At 47.2% G+C, this 11,866-nt stretch overlaps 1 protein-coding gene across 9 annotated transcripts in view; it reads left to right on the top strand.

Annotated features, from left to right (window-relative positions):
• The first annotated feature begins 4,303 nt into the window (after positions 1-4,303).
• The window catches only part of STRBP (spermatid perinuclear RNA binding protein), a 139,569-nt gene continuing 132,006 nt past the window's right edge, over positions 4,304-11,866 (top strand). For 7 of the 9 annotated variants that reach the window (XR_004483011.2, XR_004483012.2, XR_007478093.1 and 4 more), the window contains exon 1: positions 4,317-4,475. The gene's annotated coding sequence lies outside the window, so the exon portion shown is untranslated. Of the gene's footprint in view, positions 4,476-5,143; positions 5,283-11,866 lie in introns of those variants that run through there. The other 2 variants (XM_033427234.2, XM_033427235.2) reach the window with 2 other exon arrangements.

Genomic DNA, 11,866 nt, shown 5'->3' with positions numbered 1-11,866 from the left:
ACTAGCACATAGTAGGTTCCCAGTATATATTTGTGCAGCCAATGGATGAAACAAGAAGTGCTAGTATTTGAACTTAGGTGTGATATCAAAGCTCACTGAGCTCTAGAACTTTACAACATCTATTACCTCCCCCTGTTTATAACAGTGAAAATACTGGAAAAGACTCAAACACCCAACATAGAGGTTTGGTTTAATTAAATCATTCTTAAGGTACAACATTATGCCAAAGAGTATTCAGTGACACAAAGAGAGGTGTAATTACTTTATATTGTTAAGTGAAAAAAAACCCAGAAGGTATACTATAATCTCACTTCGTAAAAGTTATATATTTTTATGCCTAGGAAAAGCTTGGAACAACAGATACAAATATATATATATATTTTTTGCGGTACGCGGGCCTCTCACTGTTGTGGCCTCTCCCATTGCGGAGCACAGGCTCTGGACGCGCAGGCTCAGTGGCCATGGCTCACGGGCCCAACCGCTCCGCGGCATGTGGGATCTTCCCAGACCAGGGCACGAACCCGCGTCCCCTGCATTGGCAGGCGGACTCTCAACCACTGCGCCACCAGGGAAGCCCCAGATACAAATATTAACAGTAATTACTATCACTGGGTGGGCTTAGGAGGTGATACCTTTATTTATTTCTTTTCCTAAAACTTCTATTTGATTAAAAAATGCACCTAGTATAGCTAGAAAAGCAAAAATAGAGCAAGAGTAGACTAGTCATTGCCTGTGGCTAAGGGTGGGAATGGGGATTAACAGTAAATGGGAATGAAGGGTTTATGGGGAATCTAAAATGATTTGAAACTGATTTATACTGACGTTGCACCACTTGGTAAAGTTACTAAAAATCCCTGATTTGTATACCTGAGATGCATGAATTTTATATGTAAATATACCTCAGTAAAATTTTAAAAATGTGCTTTATGTATAATGTATATGTATTCTTAAAAAATTAAAACAGGGGCTTCCCTGGTGGCGCAGTGGTTGGGAATCCGCCTGCCGATGCAGGGGACGCGGGTTCGTGCCCTGGTCCGGGAAGATCCCACATGCCACGGAACGGCTGGGCCCGTGAGCCATGGCTGCTGAGCCTGCGCGTCCGGAGCCTGTGCTCCGCAACAGGAGAGGCCACAACACTGAGAGGCCCGCGTACTGGGAAAAAAAAAAAAAGAATAAATAAAATAAAATAAAACAGTGCAGAAGTATTTAGTCCCCCAACTCTACGCCCAATTCTACTTTCCAGGCATAACAGTAGTAACTGGTGTTTAATCCTTTCCAACCTTTTTCTATGCAGAATACAAGTATACATACACATTATAAGTACATAATTTTCTGCAATCTTCTTCTTTCTCTGGACATACGTTATAGGACATGGAAAACTTAAAAGTAGCTGCCTTGGAAGGTGGGATTAGGGGTAAAGAGAGTGGAGGGGGGACAGGAAGGAAGAGATACTTGAAAAATTTTACTTTCTTTACTGTGGTTTCATTTGCATGTTTTTATCAGGAATGTTTGGAATTCTAAATCCAATAAAGATATTGGAATAAGAGAAAACAGAAACAGACTCACAAACACAGAAAACAAACTTTTGGTTACTAAAGAGGAGGGGAGAAGGGAGGGATAAATTGGAGTATAGGATTAACAGATACATACTACCATATATAAAATAGATAAACAACAAGGATTTACTGTATAGCACAGGGAACTATATTCAATATCTTGTAATAAATAACAACAAAAAAGAATCACTTTGCTGTACACCTGAAACTAACACAATATTGTAAATCAGCTATACTTCAACTAAAAAAGATATTGGAGGGGACTTCCCTGGTGGTCCAGTGGCTAAAACTCCACACTCCCAATGCAGGGGCCCGGGTTTGATCCCTGGTCAGGGAACTAGATCCCACATGCCACAACTAAGACTTCGCATGTCGCAACAAAGATCCTGCACGCGACAAGGAAGATCCTGCCTGCCACAGCTAAGACCAGGCACAGCCAAATAAATAAATAAATATTTTAAAAAATATTTGAATAAGAGATACCATTAAATGCTTAATGCTGTCCAATCCTCCTATTTAAAAAAAATTAAAAATTTTACCAAGTGCCAAGCACCATACTTAGTTCCTGAGATATATTTCTCATTGGATCCTTAGGACAACCTTTTGCATATTGTTAGGTATGACATATTATTATCTCACTTGACCCCAGACTTTTTTAGTGCAGCTTGTCTCTCCTCCCCCAACAGACTCATGTCCTTCCTGCAAAGCCCAGCTTTAATGATCTCAACTCATGTCCTTCCTACCCCACGAAGGTAGAGAGATGACGCTGTCCTCAAAGTGCTCAAAGAGGTGACAGACAGCAAAAGAGGTGACAGACAGCAAAAAAACTACAATCTAGTGTTATAAGAATTCATGGTTTCATGGGGCTATGTGCAAAGCAGTGGGAGTTTAGGCAATGTGTTGAAGGCAGCCAAGGAGTTCTGCAGAGAATACATTCTGAGCTGACTGATAAGAACACCAAGGAGTTTTTCAGGAGGATAAAGAAAGGTATGGTGGTTGGAGGTGGGGAGAGGGTATAGAAAAGGATTTGGGGCCTAGCACTTGACTCAGGAGGCTCAGAAGTGCCATATTATGTCAACCACAGTTCTCAAGTTCAGTGTAACTGGAGGGTCAAGTTGGCCTGAGGAGGGGGCAAAGGCAAGGGCGTGTAACTTGAAATTTAAGGCCAGATCATCAAAGCCTTTTTTAAAAAAAATGTATTTAATTAATATATTTATTTATGGCTGCATTGGGTCTTCTTTGCTGTGTGTGGGCTTTCTCTAGTTGCAGTGCACAGGCTTCTCATTGTGGTGGCTTCTTTTGTTGTGGAGCACAGGCTCTAGGCGTGTAGGCTTCAGTAGCTGTGGCGCGTGGACTCTAGAGCGCGGGCCCAGTAGTTGTGGCATACGGACTTTGTTGCTCTGCATCATGTGGGATCTTCCCGGACCAGAGCTCTAACCCGTGTCCCTCGTAACCCATGTCCCTCGCATTGGCAGGCAGATTCTTAACCACTGAGCCACCAGGGAAGCCCATCAAAGCCTTTTAAGTTGAGTTAGGGTGTTTACACTTTATCCTGTGAATGAAGCAAAGCTGTTAAAATATTTGAGCCTAGTATGTTAGAAAGATGGAAATGCCCTGAATGGAGCCGCTGTGGGAGATCCCTCCCGTACCCCCAGCTCTCCAAGCCTTGGCTCTGTGTGGTCAGGTCATTTCCACCCTAGGCTGGGAATTCCTTTAGGGCAAGGACCTATCTCATTCACCTGTGCATCCCAGCCCCCAGTACAGCACCTGTCATGCATGAGGTACTCAGTAGTAGGGGCCCACCTCGCTGGCAGAATGCTGGGTACCAAGAAGGTGCCGGGATAGTGAACGTAAAATAAAAAGCAAACCTTCATTTCTTCCCCAGCACAGGCTGGGCAGGGGTTCAGCCAAAGTCTGACCTAACTCTAAGGTCAGAGAGGTCCTGGCCCCAACTCAGTCCCAGGGAGGTCCATGAAGAGTGGGAGAAGGAGAGGAGGTTGCTGACTAAACTGCAATGTGCTAGGAGAATTCGCACCTATTGTCTTTTATCTATCCCTCCAACAGCTCCTAAATCGGAATTATTGTCCCAGCTTCCCGGACCAGGAAACTGAGGATGAGTGGTTCTGTAATTTGGTCAAGGTCACACAGCTGGTTGGTGTAGGAGGTGTGGAAGCTGGGTTCCAACCTTTTAACTAGTCAAAGCTCCCTGGGCTCCCCCTCCTCCACCTGGAGAGGCATTATGGCACCTACTCCGTTTGCGTAACTACTTGAGTTGGCGGATACCGAGCACTGGGGCGCTGGGCGGGAAAGGCCAGCTCGCCCCGGCGGCGGCCGGGAGCCGCTCCCAGATTCGGAAGTTACGAAGTTTCCGTGCATTTCGCTCGCCTCCCTGCGCAGCTCGTCCCCGCTCCGCAGCAGTTACGCCGCTAGCGCAGCGGGGCTCAGGTGCTGCAGCAGGAGGGGGCCAGGCGCTGGGAGGAAGGCGGGGACGCAGTTTACGTAAGCGTCCGCTCGCAGGTGCATGGGCCGCCACCAGCGTGTGCTCCCTGCGCGCTCCCAGGTGCGCAGTTGGCGCAGGCGGTGGCGCGGCACGGCGGCGGCGGGCGCTGGCAGGCGCTCTCAGGTGCGGCAGAGCGCGCGTGGAGGGGGCGCGCGGCGAGCGAGGGGGCGGGCTTTCCGTTTCCCAGCAGCCGCGGGGCCCGCCCCCCGGCCCGGCCAATGGGCGCCCTCGGATGCGTCACGTGCTCGCCGCCGCCGCCGCCGCCGCCGAAACGGAGACCGGAGCCGCGAGCGCCACCAGGGCAGCAACCGCCGCAGCCGCCGCCGCTGGGCTGAGGAGTCGGAGACGCAGGCGGACGAGGTGGCGGCGGCGGCGGAGCGGGAGCGGGGACCGGGAGCGGGCAGAGCGCGGCGGCGCGGGTAGGCTGCGGCGGAGGGGCAGGCGCCTGCGCGGCTGGCCGTCCCGGGCGGGCGGCGGTTAAGGCGGCGGTTGAGGCGGTTGGCGGTGCCGGCCCGGGCCCCGCATTGTTTGTTGTGCGTCCTTAGCAGCGGCGGCGGTGGCGGCAGCGGCGGCCGGGGCGGAGAGCGGGGAGCAATCCCGGCCCCCGTGGCTCCGGCATTGTGGCGGCCGCCGCCGCCGCAGTTGCGGTACCCCGGCCGCTTCGGGCAAGGGCAGCGGGCAGCCTTCCTCACCTTTGGGGGGCACAGCGTCCCGGCCCCGAGCGAAGGGAGGGCGTGGGCAGTGTGGGGGGACCCGGCACCGGGGGCTTTGGGTGGGATAGAGGACGAAGGGTTCTGGGCAGGTGTTGGAGGACGTTGGGGGCAGGGGCTGGGGGAGAGACTGCGCGGGGGCGGGTGGAGGGTGTGGGCAGATTTGGGGGAGAAGGAAGGGTGAGGGATCCGGCCCAGTGGAGGCTGAGGGCCTTCAGGCAGGTTCTGGGGACCCATGGGGGCCGGGGCGAGCGCGGAAGGGCTGGAGGGCGGTCGGGCGAATGGGGGGCAGCCCGTGGGGGTTCGGGAGGGTGTGAGGGAGGCTTGGGGAGGGCAGGGGCGAGTGTGATGGGAATGGAAGGAGAAGACTGGGGACTCAGGGGAGTCATGGAAGAGGCGATGTCCCGGCCGGGGCTGCGTGCGAGGGACAGGGACTGGGGGCAAGATAATCAGGAAGACCGCGGACAAATGTGAAGGGAAATGCGGAGGTGTCCGGCTCGGGGACAGTGTGGCAGGGTGAGCGTGGAAAGGGTTGGCGGGGAAGGAGGGTGTCGGGGGGGGGGTCTCTGGAGTGATGGTGAGGTGTTCAGGCAGGAGGTGCGGGAGGATAGGCCCAGAGGCTTCAAGAGACCTGTGAGAGGTGTGAGGGCAGTGTCTGGCCAGGAGGGAGGCAGGAGGGTGTTGAGGCTGGATAGAAGGGCCCTGCCAGGGGAAAGCATGTGAGGGCAGAAGGCAGGTATCTCTCTGGTAGCCGTGCTCAGGGGAGATGAGTAGAGGGCAGAAGGGGGAGGGCGTTTGGATCAGGGTCTGAGTTTGAGGGGTTTGACAGAGAAGTGGGGACAGTGGGAGAGAGTGATGGGGATGGAGAGGAGATGCCGGGGCATTTAGCGAAGAACAGGACAAGTGAGTGAAATGGAAGGTGTTCTTTTTTTTTGGGGGGGGGGCCATGCCACATGGCATATGGGATCTTAGTTCCCCTGCATTGCAAGTGTGGAGTCTTACCCCCTGGACCACCAGCGAAGTCCCTGGAGGGTGTTCTTGAAGGAAGTATGGATGAAGGTGGGGGAGCAGCGAGAGAGGGGACTTCGGGGTTGGGGAGACCTTGGAGGGGACAGGTGGAGTGGAGTGTGTGTGAGGTGGAGGGCCAGAGGTGTGGGGGGAGGGAGATGTTCTTCGAGTGGCAGGTGAGGTGGGGAGGGGGAGCAGATGGAAGGAAATGTTTCTGGGGCAGCACGTGTGGAGGGAAGTTGGGGACAAGGAAAGGGGGGTGGAGTGTGTGGGAGGGAAATCAGTAGAGGGGATGCGTAGGGGATAGGTTTGAAGACAAGTATACAATATGTGCAGGGAGGGAAGCATGGGTTTGGGGGGCTAGATTTTGTCTGGTAGAGGGAAGGAGGTAGGTAGGGAATAAAGGGAAGGAAAGGGGGAAGACAGGATATCTTTGGGTAGAGGATGTAGAAGAATGCGTAGTGCCTGTAGTGGGGTAAGGAAAGGGTAAGGTGGGGATGTGTGTGGACATGTCTGTTACTAGAAAGGGGTAGGTTGTGTATTGGATTGGGGCAGTGGTGGGGAAGTAGGAGGCCCAGGTTTAGAGCAGGAAGTGAGTGTTCAGGCTGGAGAGAATTAGGAAATCAGATTGCTTCAAAAGAGTATGGAAAGAGCGGGTCCTGAAGTGTGGAGAGAGATTGGAAAACTTGGGGTCTTGAGAGATTAAAAGGGCCACAGTTTTTTAGGTCACTGTAAGTATACAGAAGAGCGGAGTGTAGAAGTTGGAAAAAAAAGAAACTAAAGAGGAGGGGATTAAATTCTGACCTTCACAGGAACTGGAGAGTGTGTGGGGTTGTGTGTGTGGATCCTGGAATGATGGTACTGGAAAATGGAGAACATTAAGCCCTTTACCATATATGAAAGTTCATGCTTCTAGGATCAGAGAGATCGTGAAGCCTGATTTTAGTTCCAGAACCCAGTGAATGGGGAAGGGATAAGGGAGACCTGAGTACACACTCCCAAATTTGGAGGAGTTGTGTGGTGGAGTATCGTCCTAGTGCATTGGCCAGATGAGTGGGCAAATAGAAGAGGCATACAGAGTCAAGAGGAGTACACCAAGAGTGAACAGAAACAGAATTGCAGCAGGTGAAGGGCAGATGTCTTTGTGAAGATACTGCAAGAGAGCAGGGCCCAGCGTGTTTGAGGGCTATGTATCAGAGGGAGGAAGGGATACCTTGGTGCAGTGTCTCAGGTACCCTGGTGCTTTCTGGGTAATAGGGCAGTTTTCAGGCATTTGAGTGATGTAATATCTGAGTCCCATGCTAGAGGCAGACAGAGGTAATGTACATTCAGCTTCTGAAAGTGGCAGGAATGGAGCTCTATGGCTCTTCAAGGTGCAGATAACAGATCCTTTGTTGTCAGCTTTTATCCCCAAATAGTTCATGTAAAATTTAGTTAGAGGCTTTTGGATTTTCTGGTATTTTAATTTAAGTTGAGGAGTGCAGTGTTAGCTTTATTTAGGAAAGACTTCATGGATTGTGTGGACATATGGAATAACCTTTAGGGGTTTGAGCACAGACATTTCAGCAGGTCTCATTCAGTGTTCTGTGGCTTGTGTTAGATTCTTTGGGATTTGGAAGGATTAAGGAAACTGCTTTGAGATTGCCTCGGTAAGCAGGGTTTTCTACAATCTTGGAAAACGATTTCCCTTTTGACAGTTGAAAATTCAGTCTTGTCAGATTTTGCAAAAAAAATGATTTCATCATGTTGCAGAGATAACTTCAATTATTGCTTTGTGGGCTTCATGTATTGTATAATGTGGTACCTAGTATGATCTCAAATAAAAGGTCCTCTTTGGTACCTTGGGAAGCTTTCTGGGTTGATTAGTTTTCTTCTTTTATCCATTTAGGAAGTATCTAAATTCTAAGTTTGAATAATGCAGCCATTGTAAGTTCAAATAATAAGTTTGAGTGGAAGTGGGAATCTTGCCTAAACATAATGAGAGCTGAGCAGAACACCACATTTTAAGTAATCTGTATCTGTAAATATAAATATTTAAAAAATAAACTGGAAGCTAATCATTTTTAAAATTCAAATTTGAAGTGTATACTGAAGCGTATCATGAAGGCAGCAAAGTAACGCTCTAAAGACATTGCTATAAGATTTTATTTTTGGAGGGCAAAGTTTTTAAAATATAAATGGCTTTGATTGAAACTCTTAGCGGTATTTTGAGATTTTTATATATGTGTTGAATATAATTATAAGGATCATGTTTGACCCCTTTGGCTTCCTGGCAGGTAATTTGAGCAGTAAGATATAAGATGAATAGAGTGACCTTTGAAAATTCTCTCCCATATAACTATTGTTTCCTCCTTGTATTTTTAAAGTCCATTGTGTTGGTTCATTTCATTGATTTGGCGCAAGCAGTACTTTCTTGTTCAGAATGCTCAATTCTGGCATAGTGTTCTGATTATATGTATTGTTCCGTGAAGTTCTATGGTTTGGGATAATTTGTAGGCACTTTAAAATATTATCCTAAGTTTATGAACCAAGGAAAGCAGGTTGTTTAGACTTTGTAGGCTAAATAATTGGGTCTGGTTTTATTTTCACTGGTGACTTGCTGGACAAGATACTTAATCCCTTTGTGCTTGTTTCTCCTCCAGAAACCTAACTCTTTATCTATCTCCCATGAGAATTGAGATGGTTTATATAAAACAAGTTTAAACCTTTCACGAAGATTAGGACTATGTAAATAGGGGTAATAGATGTTATTTCTTTGGTTCTTTTTTTCCTTTTAGCATGGTCAAATAATAATTAGTACTTCAGAGTTTGGCGTTAGGTGGGTTAATTTGTAATGAGAAACTTGGATAGAGATGAAACTTCTGTGAATATCAGAGATATCTGCAAATTGAAGTTTGTTCATTCTTTACTGTCTACATATCTTTCCTGGCTCATTTCTGCAGCTGAGTATTGGTGCTGATTTGAATTCTTGAGTCAAGCAGAAACTTGTGAGAGACATTCTGAGTTCTAAGCATGAATTTCCAGACACAGAGTACTTTTCTCACTCAGTGAATTCAATTTTTAAATCAGGAATAATATAATTTCCCTATGTTTTTTGCAGAAAATTGATTAATTCTGAGTGACTTGAACAGAAAAATGGGGCTATCGCTTCTTCTAGTGGCATTGAGCCTCCTTTTTCAGATTTATTGCATAGTTTTTCCTTTTTTAAGTTTTAGTTAGCAAATAATTACCTATCCATTTCACATTTCCAAGCCCATTGACAGGTTATGCTCTATTTGAGGGGCAGTGATTTTCATTTTATTTTTATTTATTTATTTTAAAAATTTATTTATTTATGGCTGCATTGGGTCTTCGTTGCTGCGCGCAGGCTTTCTCTAGTTGCGGCTAGCAGGGGCTACTCTTCGTTGCGGTGTGTGGGCTTCTCATTGCGGTGGCTTCTGCTGTTGCGGAGCACGGGCTCTAGGCGAGTGGGCTTCAGTAGTTGTGACACGTGGGCTCAGTAGTTGCGGCTCGTGGGCTCTGGAGCTCAGGCTCAGTAGTTGTGGCGCATGGGCTTAGTTGCTCCGCGGCATGTGGGATCTTCCTGGACCAGGGCTCGAAGCCATGTCCCCTGCATTGGCAGGCAGATTCTTAACCACTGCACCACCAGAGAAGTCCCAGGAATGATTTTTAAATGTTTATTTAATGTTGTGTTTGGTTTATTAGTTGTAAAAAGCCTCCAGATCTGGTCCTGATTGACATTGCAAAAATGTAAATAGTAAGTTGCTTTATTAGGCATTAATTTGCTTGAGCTTGGTAATACCCAGCTCTGATAGTCTTTCTATGCTAGCTGATCTATTCTTAATAGTTTACTCTCTTTTATAACATGTTTGGACACCATTACCCATCTTACTGCTCTTCTGCTTTCATTTGTTTTGCATAGACCCTTTTATTGGAAAATTGGTTGTTTTAAAAATTTTGTTCAGCTGTAGAAAAACTTTCTTCTGACAGGTAATTATGAGAGGCTTCATAATTCAGTTTAATTTTAGAAAACTGTTTATTGAGAGATGTAAGTTAAATTTATACGTCAGTTAAAACAGAAAGGAATAAAGTAATGAGACCAGATTAATGGTGAGCTGAATATTTAAATGGTTTGAGCCTGAAAGACCTGCAAATCTTTAACTTTTAGGTCTTGCATTAAATAGTGAGGTGACCAAATGACCTGGTCTCTCACCTTCATGTCTTTTATTTCTTGTCCTGAGGGTCCTTTAAGTGTATCATTTTTGAGAAGTATGGTGTCTGTCTCAACAATATGTGTGTTGTGGAGTGAATGAAGGCAGTCCTAAATTTTAGTTATTTGATATTCAAATTCTCTTAACTTATGACATAACTAACACTGTGTAGAACATCTGCTTTCTTTAGTTAACTTTAGCACAACTCAAAAGGGTGCAGTTGATTATATCAATAATTAAATCACAGCTTTGGGTTGTGTGACTTCATGGTTCATTTCCATTTGAAAAGTGAGAATTCTGCAGCAGGTTGTGTGACAAATTCTAAAGCATTTCTGGGTCATGGATAAGGTGTAGTTTCTTACTGCACCTGCAGAATTTCCTATTCTTTGCAGTTTTCCAGGTGCCAGGGCTTTTCATGATATCCAGTTGGTTAGATCAGCATTTTGTTTATGAGTTGAATTTAACGATATTAATACCATTGACCTAAAGCAGAAAGTAATTGTCCTAAAGACTCTGTGTAGATTTTTATTTTTTATGATGCTTACCTGTTTTGTCAGTTTACGTCAGCAAACATGTGCTGGCTTTAGGCTCAAAGGCATGTTTTGTGCCAGACCTGAGATTTCTTAGTAGGGCTCAATAATATTGTTTTTTTTTTTTTTTTTTTTTTTTGGTACGCGGGCCTCTCACTGTTGTGGCCTCTCCCGTTGCGGAGCACAGGCTCCACACGCGCAGGCTCAGCGGCCATGGCTCACGGGCCCAGCCGCTCCGCGGCACATGGGATCTTCCCGGACCGGGGCACGAACCCGTATCCCCTGCATCGGCAGGCGGACTCTCAACCACTGCGCCACCAGGGAAGCCCAATAATATTGTTTTGAGTAAAGAACACGTCCTTCCCTAGATAGATTGACCCTTAATGTGAAAATGGAGTCCGTAATTTTGGTTACCTGTGTTTAGTCAGCCTAACTAAAAATCAGTATATTTTAAGACAGCTGGGTAGTGTTTTGTTTCTAAAAGGTAAGATGAAGGCAGTTCATTATTATTATTTTTTGTTGTTGCGGTACATGGGCCTCTTACTGTTGTGGCCTCTCCCGTTGCGGAGCACAGGCTCCGGACGCACAGGCTCAGCGGCCATGGCTCACGGGCCTAGCCGCTCCACAGCATGCGGCATCCTCCCGGACCGGGGCACGAACCCGTGTCCCCTGCATCAGCAGGCGGACTCTCAACCACTGCGCCACCTGGGAAGCCTGTTCATTCTTTTTTTAAAAATTTATTTATTTGTTTATTTAGTTTTGGCTGGGTTGGGTCTTCGTTGCTGCGCGCAGGCTTTCTCTAGTTGTGGCGAGCGGTAGCTACTCTTCATTGCAGTGTGCAGGCTTCTCATTGCAGTGGCTTCTCGTTGTGGAGCATGGACTCTAGGTGCACGGGCTTCAGTAGTTGTGTCACATGTGCTCAGCAGTTGTGGCTCTCGGGCTCTAGAGCGCAGGCTCAGTAGTTGTGGCGCGAGGGCTTGGTTGCTCCGTGGCATGTGGGATCTTCCCAGATCAGGGCTCGAACCCGTGTCTCCTGCATTGGCAGGTGGATTCTTAACCACTCTGCCACCAGGGAAGTCCCAAGGCAGTTCATTCTTATGATGTTTATAATTCCAAGTAAGTCTGAAACTTCTCAAACATTGCATCTAATCATGCAGTGATTAGGCTTTTATAGAGCTTAGGCAACCTACATTTTAACCTAATGGAACTACTGGATACTGGGTGGCTCTTGACTTAACTCTGGACAGCTCAGTTTTAGTTAGCAAAGTTAGTGAACTAGAGGGGAAAGGTGTTGCAATTTTGGTAGTGTAGGTTAGCAGCTGGAGAGAATAAACATGTAGTGCCCTTGGTA

The sequence above is a fragment of the Orcinus orca genome, chromosome 6, assembly GCF_937001465.1.
Source record: "Orcinus orca chromosome 6, mOrcOrc1.1, whole genome shotgun sequence".
NCBI lineage: Eukaryota > Metazoa > Chordata > Mammalia > Artiodactyla > Delphinidae > Orcinus > Orcinus orca.
This window is presented reverse-complemented; position numbering and strand designations above follow the sequence as displayed.